This window comes from Oryx dammah, unplaced genomic scaffold (assembly GCF_014754425.2).
Source record: "Oryx dammah isolate SB20612 unplaced genomic scaffold, SCBI_Odam_1.1 HiC_scaffold_3, whole genome shotgun sequence".
NCBI lineage: Eukaryota > Metazoa > Chordata > Mammalia > Artiodactyla > Bovidae > Oryx > Oryx dammah.
The window spans coordinates 98,125,187-98,138,178 of record NW_024070187.1 but is presented as its reverse complement, the minus strand read 5'-3'; positions in this window follow the sequence as shown (position 1 = coordinate 98,138,178).

Here is a 12,992-nt window from a genome sequence, read left to right as displayed (position 1 = left end):
TCAGGTCAGGAGAGAGGGAACACCGCACAGAGTTTGAAGGCCAGAGGAGCTCTGAAAAATCCTTCCGGTTCAAAAAGGACCTGGAAGAAAAAGATGCGGAGTTTGGGGCGGGGGTGCTGAGGTTCCCTTTGAATCACAAAGGTTTGAAGGAGCCAAATCGGAATTCGCCCTGGTAAAATGTGTAGACGGGTTTTTAAAAAGGTATTTGCCAGCCGCATTTTATTTGATCTGGAAGAGGCTCCCCGCAGGGAAATCTTGCCTACAGGCTCGAGATCTGTCCTCTCCCGCTCCTCTAACCTGCACACTCCGGGCCCTGGAATTTATGTCTGCAAAGGGGAACAAGGGGGCAAGAGCATGTCTGTTAGGAGGGTTTCATGGTGGCACTGGCTGCCTGGATGATGTGGGAATGGAGGCAAGGAGAGTCCACTGGATGGGTTTGCTCACTTCTCTTACTGACCACTTTAAGCCCAGAGGGCGGTGCCTCTACGGACCCTGCACCACACACCCCATCCTCCCAGGAGGCGCACTGGTACCCTCAGAGGCACAGGTGCTTAGATCATTCCATATTCTCCTAGAGCCGGAAAGGGTCGTCCAGCTGCCCCTTTCAGACCCCCTCTTTTCGTGCTGCCTTCTCCGCGATCTTCCCATGGTAAGGACTGAGCTCCAATCCAGTCACCGGACCGCAGGGAACTCACCTCCACCCGTCAATCAGTCTCTCGCCACCACATCTCTGTTCTCTACTTTCAGGGGCTGACGAGGCCCGGGAAATTCGACAAGAGTTCGGAAGTGGCCGGGACCGCGTTTCCCGCTCTCGTTTTGGCTTTGCGTTTTTTTTTTGGCTCAGCCCAGAGAAGTGTGTTTGGGATTCAGGATGCCCTTCCCGGACCCTGGGCCCACAGAGGACCCCGCGGCCTCGGTCCCTAACGGCTAGGCAAAGGCCTTAGAGAGCAGCCTTCGGGAGCGACACATGCCGTCGCTACGTGTGCGCGGCCCGTCGGGCTCCTTCTCGCAGGGCAGCTTCCCGCTGCAAGGAGAGGACGCAGAAGCCCCGCGGGAGGCACCGCCGGTACTATCTTCCCCTGGTACCCCTCGGTACCGCCGAGCCCAGAACTGACAGGATACCCCGTCCAGAGTCAGACACGCTCTGCTCTTTCTGCTTCTCCACGAGGGTTTTTTTTTTTTTTTTTTAAAGCAGAGCTTGGAGGCCGAGATTCTGGGAAAGACTGAAGGCGGGAGGAGAAGGGGACGACAGAGGATGAGATAGTTGGATGGCATCACTGACTCAATGGACGTGAGTTTGAGGGACGGGGAGGCCTGGCGTGCTGAAGGCCGTGGGGTCGCAAAGAGTCGGACATGACTAAGCAACTGAACTGAACTGAACTGAACTGAACTGGAGCCGGAAGGCTGAACCTCGGAGGCCCAGCGCGCCCCCTGCAGGAGGGGCGGGCGACTCGGGCGCCGGGGATCCTGACCCCAGGCTGGGCCCCGTGGAGGCCGAGCGCGCCCCCTGCAGGCCGAGTGAGAACCCCCGCGCCCTCCATACCGAGGGTGGCGCCTGGAGCTTTGTCACCCAGATCCCGGTGGTCCAAGGCTAACATGCGCACCGCGCCTTCGCCGCCACCACCCGCTCAAAGAAAGAAGCCTCTCCCGGGCCTCTCGGGGTCTCGGAGTTTGCAAGGCCTGGGCTGTGGACACCACGTTGCGCAGTTCCTAGACGAGGACAGGCTCTCTTCCCCGGGCTCCTCCGCACGGACCATCCAGGCATACTACTAGGCTAGCTTGCATCTTCCCTCTACTAGCTTAGTAGTTTCCCATCTTCTCTCCTTACTTGGTGATCACAAAGATGCCGGAAAGGTCACCGCAATACAAAAACCGCTCTTAAATGATAAACGTAGAGAAGTGTGCGCGCACGTGTGTACACAAATTTCTCTCTCTTGTCTTTCATACACACAATCCCGATTCTTCCTCTGCCCTTCTTCCCCCTTCAGACTGCCTCTCCCCTCTTCCTGGCAGCTTCCACCAAGTATGTTCTAGAACCCACTCAGGTTGCTAGCGCCGTCCACCAGCTGCCCCGAACATCAGTTGCAGATCTCCGCGAGGGACGAAAACATCTGTTTGTGGGGGAGACTGGGAGGCGCACCGGCGGGTGTCGCGCGGCCAGGACTCAGCCCACCCCGGCGCGGCGGGAGAGTCTCTGCAGCTTGCGGAGAATTTTGGAGATTCAGGTACCCGTCGCAGAAGGGGGCGCGAGGGCGTTTCATGTCTCTCGCGCCCTGCTCCACCCACCTCCGACCTTTGTTCTCTCCCCGCTCCCTCTACGCTCGGGATAGGGACGTTCCCTCCTTCCTCCGTTGTGGCTCTAGGGAAGGTTGGGCGCGGCGCCCTGTGGGCTCAGAGATGGGGATGCTGCTCCCATCTCCCTCTCGGAAATCCCTCCCTAGAGCTCGTTGGAGCCGTTTCTCCAAAGATCAGAAGGGACGGCAGCGTCTCCTGCAGTTGCAAATATATTTTAAAATAGTTTATTTCTGGTTTACTAAGTAGTTCGCCCACGTGGTGAACAGAAATTCAAGCAGGACAAAAGGATGCGCCTGCAAGCAGGTATTTGGATGTATCCTCTTGGGCGCCTCCTCTAGGGAGTGTCTGAGCTGTTGGATAATCTGGGTGCAGAGACCCTCTTGGTCCACGTACCACAGTCTCGGCGGCGGACGCTTCCTGAGTCGTCCACAATTTGTCTCTTAGTGTTTTCTCTCGTCTCCCCTGCTCAGCGGCATTTCGCTGTGCGGTTCCCAGGAGAGCCGCTGCTTGTCCTGCGGGTTCTAGTTGAGCTTGGCCAGCCCTCTGTGACTTCCGAAGAAGGGCGACTGGCGTAAAGCGCTCGTTATTGACTACTTTGATGGCTCATGGGGGGAGGGGCGGCTTCATTTTTCTTTTTCATTTCCCCGATTCCATTCACAGTGAACGCACTAATGGTTAATAAAATGCAGTTTGCGACGGTAATATGGGGACGGAGCGGTCCCAATAAATGTCAGGAGATGTAAGACAAAAAGTACCCTCCGACTATGTGCAGCAGGACTGTGTTGCTCCCAGTTTTGGCTACGAAAGCACTAAAATAACCTGTTAACACACACCAAAGTGCATCCTTATAATAACCTCCTCAATCATTTATTAAAAGTCGTGTCAAGCCGGCCCGTATAATTCATCTCTATGCAAATACATCAATGTCAGGCCATTAGTGTATTGCTCAGGTTTTTATTAAAGTGCATTCTTTTTAATTCAGCCCCGTAAAATACGAGCCCCATTGCTCAAGAATTATAGCAACTATTAGAGTAACATATGGGCAACATGCACTCAGAAAATAAAAACCAACAGATAAAGTGGCAGGGTCACATCGCAGGAGCAAACACTTAACAAAATGGCAGTGGGGTAATAGATTTTTCTTCCAGGGCCTTTGCGAGAGGGTGTCATGGGCATCGGAAAAGGTAGGAGGCTCGAAGTTACTCTGTCCCGTTCCAACCCCAGAAACAGCCCTCGATGAGCATCCTCGGAGTTGATAGGAAAAGCTTCTAGGGGTGCTGCGTGTCTGGTCTCTCTCTTTCGATTCGAGGATTTCAGCACACACTAGAGAGAGAAGTCGTTATAGGATGTTTGGTTGAAACCATCTCTTCCTTCCAGCTCCCGCACCCCTCCCTCCCTCCCATCTTCCCGCCCCGCCCCTCATTCCAGGCCCCTTCTCGGTACTTGGGGACCGGGAGCCCCACCCCCACCCCGAGGACTTTCTGAGATGATCTCCCCTCCCTGCTTCCTTCAGGAAAATTAAGAAGAAATGAACAAGGCCCAGGAAGGCCGGGGGACTTGGTGGCAAATATCTCCCTCTCCCGTGTAGAAACCTGGAGGAAAACTTTCCATGAAATCCACCCGAGGCTCAATAGTCCGGACACCGTTCAACTCCCGACTCAGAAGAAACGCAGGTGACCGCTGCCCACGCCACTCACTCCGCTTCCCTCCTCGAAGGTCGTCCTCCCGTTTTCCCGGATAGAACGCTTTGCTGTCAATTTTGCTAAACCAGGGCAGTCTTAACCTGATCCTCGAGGGCCTTCCCTATTTATGGTACCGAATACCAAGAACAGTTTGGGGAGCCCTGCATCCCTTCAACCAACGCCCGATGCTCAGGTTTGAGGTGGTGTGGAGGGAGGGAGACACACAAAGAGAGAGAAAGGAACACCGACGCGAAACAGCAGCTGACAAATCCGCCAGCGTAGCCAGCAGCATCAAATTCAGTTTTTTATTTTTAATTCTGTTAGAGCAATCAATTTCCACAGGCCTAAAAATAAACCTCAAATCCAAAACACAACCCAGGGCTCTCAGAAAAATGGAGAGAAAAGGGGAAAAAAACTCTTAAGAACAATCTCCCGGATTTAATGAGAGAGGCGCCCACATCCTCATCACCCCAGCATGGTAATTGAGCAGATCTATTAACTTGTTACACTAGATTTGTTTAAAGAGACTATTACACAGTCATTTAATCAATTTGTTACACTGGAGGTCCTGACTTATGAGACACTTGCCTTATGATTCCTTAATGACTGAATTAATTTGTTTTAATAAAACCAACATTGTGTACAAGTACATTTCTAGAAATGTAATTTTGGAAGACAGAACAGTCCAATGCTTCATCTGATTAGGTCCTTTCTATGGTTTATCAAAGTCTGTAGTTTCTGACATAGCTGCTTGTGTGGAGTATTTTTCTTTTTTATAGCGCCATTAATTTAATATGGATCATTAGTTCTTTATACACATGCATGTTCTGACAAATGAACCCAATGAATAATGCAGCTAATGTGCTTAGGCCCAAATGCATCACATCATAAACAGAGACCTCTGCAAAAATAACAACAATGAAATAAAACGCCCCCTCTAGTCGCCTGCTCATGATCAGGATTGCATTTCAAGTTACACATTTTGCAGAGTATGATATGTTGGGCCCCAGAATTATATCAGCATAACCAACTGGGTCTAACTATGCAGTGAACGCAAATAGATTTAGGGTGAATTATTGAGAGCAGAGCAGGACAAGAAAATCGGTTTTGCTCTTGATGGAAACTGACGTGTGTAGAATAAAATGTAAATAAACAGAAAGTCCCCAAGAAAAGGGACTTGATGTTATTGATTATGTAAAATAATTAGGACATTACAAATGATAATGCACCAGAAATAGTTGGCATTTATGGTTGAATTTTTTTTTTTTTTTTTGCAAGGAGAAACGATTTAGGATCTGAAACACCACTTGAAAAATGGGGCATGATCTGAAGGGCAGTAACAAATTAATAATGGGGGGATAGGAATGATCAGTTTGTAACTGATAACTGATATAAATGATAACTGAATGAGCCTGCTAGAGAGGTAAACATTTGAACTTAGAGGAACATAAGGTGAATGATGGCCCTACAAGATCACTTGAGGCATAAAGTGTGCTTTTGTATAATATGTAACTATGTACAGAAGCCAAATATCCACTAACCAGTTTACTATTATTACAGAGAAGAGAGAGAAGCTGGATATATTTCCAATAAGAAGATACTTTACAAATCTTTCTTAACAATGCTGGACAGACAGGCGCTTGAACTTGTTTCATTTCAAGAAAGACTCCAGGCTGCACACATACTAGCAGTATATTTGAATGCTTTCATGCTCTCCTTTTGATGTTCTTTTGAAACAGAAATGGACATGAAGTTGATAAATGAAATTTGTAAATAAAAAGATATGGCTACTTTTGCTGTATCAAGTCATGATGATGATTACATACCAATGAAACTCAGCTTAGAGTTATATAAATAGAAAGAAACGTGCTCTAAAAATAGTCTAGGGGGAAAAAAAAAACTCCACCAAGATTTCAAGAGGTACAAAAATCAGATGTGGTTGTGTGGATTGGTTTTGATTAAACAAGTTAATATAATTGATGATTTGGATTCTCTTTTGAAACTAGTTTTCCCAACATCATCATTGATAAAATAGGCTATTTTTGAGTCATGCACCCTCGAGTTTGTGGGTAACGTGAAAGATACCACCAAAGGTTTGATTTTTGAAGCATAAACATTTGTAAAACAAGGAAGAGTTTTAGAAATCATACAGTTCTTCAATTCTGACATTTTCACAAGCTACATTTATCTTTTCCCTTTCACTAGATAGAGCTCAGTGATTTCTCTGCTTGAGACAGGAATGTTTATGATGATAAATCAGTGTTGTTTAATTAGATTCATCTTTACTTCATTTTAATGTTAGCTGGAAATGTATTTCTTTAGTTTATAAAAATGAATAATTTAATTACTTTCTGGTATAAAATAAGTGGCGTGTGACCAAAAATCAATGTTGGCTCCTTTTTGGAATTTTTGATTTATTTTAAATTCCTTGTGTAATATCTTACCTTCTTGTTCTGACAAAGACTTTTATGCATCTCTTTCTGTTTGTAAGCAGCTAATGTAAAATATATTTGCTATTTATTACAAAGTAAATGAATTTGACCTTTTGCTTGTCTCACCAGATGCTACTTCTGACCATCCCAAAAAGCCTGTTTAAAGTCAACAACATGAAGCAGTTGAGGTCACAGGACCAACTCAAGGTCGTTTTACTACTGGCAAAAGGTTAATTAGATCACTGCATTAAAACAGGAATAGACTTTTATTCAACTGCATCTAAATAAGTATAGACAAGCATACTTTACCTTTTAAGTTTTTTTTTGAAGATTCTAGCTCATTTTTTATTCTAAAAAATGACTCTTTGTAAATATAATTCCTAAAATTTCCTTTCCAAATTTTAGTTATGTTTGTCATTTATTGGGTGCTTACTATATAGCAGGCACTTTCTAGCATACTTTACACATCTTCACATACTTTACATCATCTCATGTAATCCTCCCAGTAGCCCTATGAAGCAGGTATTATTATTATCCCCATTTTACAGATGAGTATACTGAGGCTAAGCAAGATTACTTACTTGATGATATTAGCAGGTATTAATCTAGATTCAAATTCAGGCTCTAAACTTAACTACTGCTTTCACTAAGCATATTATACATCATTTGGAAGCCATAAACTCTTTCTTAATTGGAAGCTGTTGTCTTTCATATAGTTGAACATGATGGAAGAAGAAGTGAAGTGAAGTGAAACTTGTTCAGTCATGTCCGACTTTTTGCAACCCTATGGACTATACAGCCCATGGAATTCTCCAGGCCAGAATACTGGAGTGGGTAGCCTTTCCCATCTACAGGGGATCTTCCCAACCCAGGGGTCAAACCCAGGTCTCCCGCATTGCTGACACATCCTTTACCAGCTGAGGCACAAGGGAAGCCCTGATAGAAGAAGCAAGCCTAAGAAATGTATATTGCTTCTAAGAACAATGAACTTTTGTGTTTTTCTCACACAGCATTTTAATAGGCAAGTATTAAGTATGATGGTAAATTGGTATTGGGTAATTAAAGCTGTCCCATAGTGTGCTTGACAGTGAAAAGGAAAAGTGAAGTGTTAGTGGCTCAGTTGTATCCGACTCCTTTCAACCCCACGGCCTGTAGCCCGTCTGTCTAGGGATCCTCTAGGCATCTCTAGAGGAAGAATACCTAAAAAGGACAGAAAGAATACCGAAAAAGAAAGAATACCTAAAAGGACACAAGCAAGGTAAGCCAGACAAATAACTTCCTGTCGGGGCCCACGTGGAATTTCTCTTTTCCTTTATGAATGACAAGATTAAAATAATGTAATGAACTCACCCAGGGCTTCCCTGCTGGCTCAGACACTAAAGGATCTGATTGCCAATGCAGAAGACCTGAGTTTGATTCCTGGGCTGGGAAGATACCCTGGAGAAGGGCATCACTACCCACTCCAGTCATCTTGCCTGGAGAATTCCATAGACAGAGGAGCCTGGCGGGTTACAGTCTATGGGGTCGCAAAGAGTTGGACAGGACTGAGCAACTAATACACACACACATGAACATACCCATCACTCAGATTCTGAAATTACCATAGTTTCTCTAACATAGAATTTAATTCTTATATGGCATTGGTCATAAAGCCAGAAGATGCTACATATTTAATTCTCATAAACTAAATATGTTAACACCTCAAGTCTGCTCTAATGGCTGCCATATACAATTTGCATTATCTCCCAACCACTGCTAAGAATGAAAGCTTCCAACTCCAACCTGATGTGCCATCAGTTCAGTTCAGTTCAGTTCACTTCAGTTGCTCAGTCATGTCCGACTCTTTGTGACCCCATGAATCACAGCACGCCAGGCCTCTCTGTCCATCACCAACTCCCAGAGTTTACTCAAACTCATGTCCATCAAGTCAGTGATGCCATCCATCCATCTCATCCTCTGTCATCCCTTTCTCCTCCTGCCCTCAATCCCTCCCAGCATCAGGGTCTTTTCAAGTGAGTCAGCTCTTCTCATCAGGTGGCCAAAGTATTGGAGTTTCAGCTTCAGCATCATTCCTTCCAATGAACACCCAGGACTGATCTCCTTCAGAATGGACTGGTTGGATCTCCTTGCAGTCCAAGGGACTCTCAAGAGTCTTCTCCAACACCACAGTTCAAAAGCATCAATTCTTCGGCACACAGCCTTCTTCACAGTCCAACTCTCACATCCATACATGACCACTGGAAAAACCATAGCCTTGACTAGATGGACCTTTGTTGGCAAAGTAATATCTCTGCTTTTGAATATGCTATCTAGGTTGGTCATAACTTTCCTTCCAAGGAGTAAGCGTCTTTTAATTTTATGGCTGCAATCACCGTCTGCAGTGATTTTGGAGCCCAAAAAAATAAAGTCTGACTCTGTTTCCACTGTTTCCCCATCTATTTTCCATGAAATGATGGGACCAGATGCCATGATCTTCGTTTTCTGAATGTTGAGCTTTAAGCCAACTTTTTCACTCTCTTCTTTCACTTTCATTAAGAGGCTTTTTAGTTCTTCACTTTCTGCCATAAGGGTGGTGTCATCTGCATATCTGAGGTTATTGATATTTCTCCCAGCAATCTTGATTCCAGCTTGTGCTTCTTCCAGTCCAGCATTTCTCATGATGTGCTCTGCATAGAAGTTAAATAAGCAGGCTGACAATATACAGCCTTGACGTACTCCTTTTCCTTTTTGGAACCAGTCTGCTTTCCATGTCCAGTTCTAACTCTTGCTTCCTGGACTGCATATAGAGGAGCAATCCATGCCTGAGGTCAGGGGCGGCAGCTGAGAGGAGCAACCCCACATCCAAGGAGCAGTGGCTGCGCGGGGGCAGGAGGGATAAGCGCTACTCCACCTTCGAGGTTGGGAGGGGTGGCCCTGAGGAGATACCCCTCGTCCAAGGTAAGGAACAGAGGCTGCGCTTTGCTGGAGCAGCTGTGAAGAGATAACCCATGTCTAAGGTAAGAGAAACCCAAGTAAGATGGTAGGTGTTGCGAGAGGGCATCAGAGGGCAGACACACTGAAATCATAATCACAGAAAACTAGCTAGTCTGATCACATGGACCATAGCCTTGTCTAACTCAATGAAACTAAGCCATGCCGTGTGGGGCCACCCAAGACGGGCGGGTCATGGTGGAGAGGTCTGACAGAATGTGGTCCACTGGAGAAGGGAATGGCAAAGCACTTCAGTATTCTTGCCTTGAGAACCCCATGAACAGTATGAAAAGGCAAAATGATAGGATACTGAAAGAGGAACTCCCCAGGTCAGTAGGTGCCCAATATATACTGGAGATCAGCGGAGAAATAACTCCAGAAAGAATGAAGGGATGGAGCCAAAGCAAAACCAATGCCAGCTGTGGATGTGACTGGAGATAGAAGCAAGGTCTGATGCTGTAAAGAGCAATATTGCATAGGAACCTGGAATGTCAGGTCCATGATGTGCCACAGAAGCAGCAAATCCTATTTCCAAATTCCATGTATTCAGACTCTGTTTAAGTGGTTCTTGGTCAGGACTGTTCAGCTTTCGATCACTATTGGTGGATTGAACAGTAAGCACTCAGTAAATGACAAATGTAAATGATTTAGGTGAGCTCCAAGACAAGGTGTTCCAGCTGTGAGACCTGGCCATAAAATTACATGGCAGAACTTGCTCCTAAGAACAGATCTGGAAAATCCTTCTTAGTTTTTTCCCTGGTTTTCCTTTGGGATCTGGGCCTTTTCTTTTGCGTTACCTATGGGGCTTTTTTGAGACATTATGTCCCATCTTACAATCTATAGACTATACTGAATCTCCAGGCTGCACATGAAAGTGTAGTATCTTCTGGGTTCATGACCAATGGCATGACTACATTAAGTGAGATAATATACTGTGTGGGTACAAGAATGCTTTGCATGAAGTAATGGATATAATAATTGGTAGCTGTTGTTATGATTAATGTTGCTATTACTATGACTATTGCTATTACTGTTTTATCCCTAGCTTTGAAAAGAAAGAAAGAAAAAGGAAAGTCACTCAGTTGTGTCCAACTCTTTGCAACTCCATGGACTGTAGCCTACCAGGCTCCTCTGTCCATGGAATTTTCCAGGCAAGAGTACAGGAGTGGGTTGCTGTTTCCTTCTCCTGGGGATCTTCCCAACCCAGAGATCAAACCCAGATCTCCTGCATTGCAGGCAGACGCTTTATCTTCTGAGCCACTAGGGAAGCTCTAAGAAGAAAGAGTTTTATGGCACATAAATAGATGGGGAAGCAGTGGAAACAGTGTCAGACTTTATTTTGGGGGGCTCCAAAATCTCTGCAGATGGTGATTGCAGCTGTGAAATTAAAAGACGCTTACTCCTTGGAAGGAAAGTTATGACCAACCTAGACAGTATATTGAAAAGCAGAGATATTACTTTGCCAACAAATGTCTGTCTAGTCAAGGCTATGGTTTTTCCAGTGGTCATGTATGGATGTGAGAGTTGGACTGTGAAGAAGGCTGTGTGCCGAAGAATTGATGCTTTTGAACTGTGGTGTTGGAGAAGACTCTTGAGAGTCCCTTGGACTGCAAGGAGATCCAACCAGTCCATCCTAAAGGTCAGCCCTGGGTGTTTACTGGAAGGACTGATGCTGAAGCTGAAACTCCAATACTTTGGACACCTCATGTGAAGAGATGACTCATTGGAAAATACCCTGATGCTGGGAGGAATTGGGGGCAGGAGGAGAAGGGGACAACAGAGGATGAGATGGATGGATGGCATCACTGACTCGATGGACATGAGTGTGAGTGAACTCCAGGAGTTGGTGATGGACAGAGAGGCCTGGCATGCTGCGATTCATGGGGTCACAAAGAGTCGGACACGACTGAGCGACTGAACTGAACTGAACATAGTGTAAGTCTAAGATGTACAATGTGCTGATTTCATACATGTATATGTTGTGAAATGATTACCAAGGTAAGATTAGTTGACATGTCTTTCACCTCACATCAATCAGTTCAGTTCAGTCACACAGTCGTGTCTGACTCTTTGAGACCCCATGGACTGCAGCACGCCAGGCTTCCCTGTCCATCACCAACTCCCAGAGTTTGCTCAAACTCATGTCCATTGAGTCAGTGATGCTATCCAACCATTTCATCCTCTGTCATCCTCTTCTCCTCCTGCCCCCAATCCCTCGCAGCATCAGGGTCTTTTCCAGTGGGTCAGTTCTTAGCATCAGGTGGCCAGATAAGGGAGCTTCAACTTCAGCATCAGTCCTTCCAATGGATATTCAGGATTGATCTCCCTTATGACTGACTGGTTGGATCTCCTTGCAGTCCAAGGGACTCTCAAGAGTCTTCTCCAACACCATAGTTCAAAAGCATCAATTCTTTGGTGCTCAGCTTTCTTTATAGTCCAACTCCCACATCCATACATGACTACTGGAAAAACCATAGCTTTGACTAGACAGACCTTTGTTGGCAAAGTAGTGTCTCTGCTTTTTAATATGCTATCTAGGTTGGTCATACCTTTTCTTTCAAGGAGCAAGTGTCTTTTAATTTCATGGCTGCAGTCACCATCTGCAGTGATTTTGGAGCCCAAGAAAATCAAATATCTCACTGTTCATGGTTTCCCCATCTACTTGCCATGAAGTGATGGGACTGGATGCCATGATCTTTGTTTTTTGAATGTTGAGTTTTAAGTCAGATTTTTCACTTTCCTCTTTCACTTTCATCAAGAGGCTCTTTAGTTCTTCACTTTCTGCCATAAAGGTGGTGTCATCTGCATATCTGAGGTTACTGATATTTCTTCTGGCAATCTTGATTCCAGTTTGTGCTTCATCCAGCCCAGCATTTTGCATAATGTATATAAATTATCAGTTCAGTTCAATTCAGTTCAGTTCAGTTCATTCGCTCAGTCGTGTCCAACTCTTTGCGACCCCATGAATCGCAGCACGCCAGGCCTCCCTGTCCATCACCAGCTCCTGGAGTTCACTCAGATTCATGTCCATCGAGTCAGTGATGCCATCCAGCCATCTCATCCTCTGTCGTCCCCTTCTCCTCCTGCCCCCAATCCCTCCCAGCATCAGAGTCTTTTCCAATGAGTCAACTCTTCATATGAGGTGGCCAAAGTACTGGAGCTTCAGCTTTAGCATCATTCCTTCCAAAGAAATCCCAGGGCTGATCTCCTTCAGAATGGACTGGTTGGATCTCCTTGCAGTCCAAGGGACTCTCAAGAGTCTTCTCCAACACCACAGTTCAAAAGCATCAATTCTTTGGCGCTCAGCCTTCTTCACAGTCCAACTCTCACATCCATACATGACTACTGGAAAAACCATAGCCTTGACTAGATGGACCTTAGTTGGCAAAGTAATGTCTCTGCTTTTGAATATGCTATCTAGGTGCAATGGCACCCCACTCCAGTACTCTTGCCTGGAAAATCCCATGGATGGAAGCGCCTGGTAGGCTGCAGTCCAAGGGGTCACTAAGAGTCGGACACGACTGAGACTTCACTTTCACTTTTCACTTTCACACATTGGAGAAGGAAATGGCAACCCAGTCCAGTGTTCTTGCCTGGAGAATCCCAGGGATGG